Source organism: Poeciliopsis prolifica, unplaced genomic scaffold (genome assembly GCF_027474105.1).
Source record: "Poeciliopsis prolifica strain line A6 unplaced genomic scaffold, Auburn_PproV2 SCAFFOLD030, whole genome shotgun sequence".
NCBI lineage: Eukaryota > Metazoa > Chordata > Actinopteri > Cyprinodontiformes > Poeciliidae > Poeciliopsis > Poeciliopsis prolifica.
Window position 1 is genome coordinate 1,523,464 of NW_026562405.1, and position 2,278 is coordinate 1,525,741.

Below are 2,278 nucleotides of genomic sequence, written 5' to 3' on the forward strand. Positions count from 1 at the left end.
GTATGCATGTGTGCGTGGGTGTGTGTGCGTGTCATAAAAAGAAAACTGCAGGACACGGAGATCTCTGGAAAAAGCTTTTTTATTGGAATATAAATATTTCAGCTGTTTGAATTTTTAAATGAAGCAAATTACTTTTGGGAAATCAGGAAGGTCATAAGGGTTCCTTTTATGCATTTCCAGAAACACACTTTCACATTTTTGATGAATATATATGCATTTATCAGACATTTACCATAGCTGGAAGTAGCTTTTCGAAAATGAAGGGCTGTCTCAGTCTGATGGAAAGTAGATCCTGATCTCTAACTGTCTCCTCGCTCTATCGCTGCCCCGTGGTTCCCGATTTCATGAGTGAGCTGGTAATAATCATGGGTGACTGAATTTTCACCTTTTTGCTGAGATCTATAAGTGAGGGCACATATGGGAATGCTTGGGGTTTAAAGTCAGATGAGTCTTTGCATCTGCTCCTCATTTCTTTATCTGCTTTTTATATGCTTCCAAGATTTAAAAAAATAAAAAATTAAATCAAAGTCAAAATTAAAGTTCATGTAGTGAAAACATAAAAGTTAGTTAGTTGTTAATGTTTGGAATCACAACTGAGTATTATAATTTCCTTTATTAAAACACTATCTGATGTCTCAGAGGGAAAGATATTTTTGTAAACTCCAAAATGCTTCAGAAATGAGTAAACTTTGTTAAAACCTGCAATCTTATAAAATGACATTCATATTTTTATTTTTTTTTAAATTTTCATTTGTCTGAGTTGAACCTAATAAAAAAAAATCCAAAACATTGTTTTCTTTTAGGATCTTAAAATATAAATATTTTGACTAACTATAATTTAAAATTTCCATTTGTTATTTTTTTGCGTTTTTTATTTGTAAGGTAACATGTAATTTTTCAATTTAACTTGGGAGCAAGGTTTCAAGAGACATTTCTTTTATTTCTTAATTTTTTGGGAAAATCATATGAATAAAATTAATTATTATGCAAATTCTCAACAATCAAACAAATGAAAAGAAATTAGATTATAACCAACAGAAAAAAAGATATAGCAAAAAAGCAACTATACACTGAAAATAATTTGTGATTAATTGAAAAGTGCTTTTGTTTGTACAGTAGAAAATTGTTTATGAAACAAACAGTAAGATGTTTTTATTTCTGCTTAATTGTTTGTTTTTTCATCATGACTTTGTCAACTTAATCATGTCTGTGTCATTATCGAGATGATCAGACTTTCAATAAACAGAAAATAATTCTTTGCAGCTGCAGCAGAATAGATTAATGTACAGACTGCGCTAACTTTGTGACCAGGAGCTGTCAAGTTTAGTTACACTTCAATATCCCAGACATCTTCCAGTTCTCATGCTGTCCTTCTGAACTCTGCAGCTGTATCTTTAAAATGTCCTCAAGGTTCACTGAGCTTGATGGAATGTTCTGGTGTAGTCAAGCGCACCCAGTCTGAGTGATCAGACCCTTTATTACTGAATCATGCAATATTCTGTATTTCAGATGGCTTGTTTTGGGAAAACTGTCTAGTCGTCTGAATGAAAGGAGAAGTACAACTGCTGAGAGGAAAAGGTGCAAGAAGCACCACCTTGACACTAATGCAATTTGAAATTGTCTGTAATGCCCAGCTTCTAAATTGGAAAAATTGACCTTGCTGGTAGAGGTGACACAAGTCTGTACTTGGAGATGGTTCACGGTCTAAGAGGATGTTGGGGAGAAAGCTGAGGCTGAGCCTGAAGGCAGAGCAAATATTTCATGAGTAATTTATTATCTAGAACATGAAAGCGTGCGCTACTCAGGATCCTGGCGCGGATATACAGTGATCTGGTCACGTAGAGAAGGAAAAAAGGAGTCAAAAGGGCAGACCAAGGAACAGTGAACATTGTACATCAACTTTCCTCCAAAGCTGTCAAAAAGATCAAGAACTTCCTCTAACCCAAAACATGTGTCTGCAGGACACATTTAATAAAGTGGCTTTAATGATGTGGGCCATGCTTTGTTACTTAATGATGTTTCGATTTTTTAGTTTTCATTATTATGAAATAATTAGGTACAGATTATTAGCAACAGTTCATTTAATGTCAATTATATTGATTATATTAAATTAAGAGTATTGACAATACACATAAAAGCTGTCAAAAAAACAAAAGTAAATTCTATTTCACTGTTGAAAACAGACTATTAAAAACATCTTAACTTAAAGCAACACAATAAAATAGATTTTTCATGTTTAATGTTTTAAGTTCAATTGAAATATTTCAATCATCTAAAT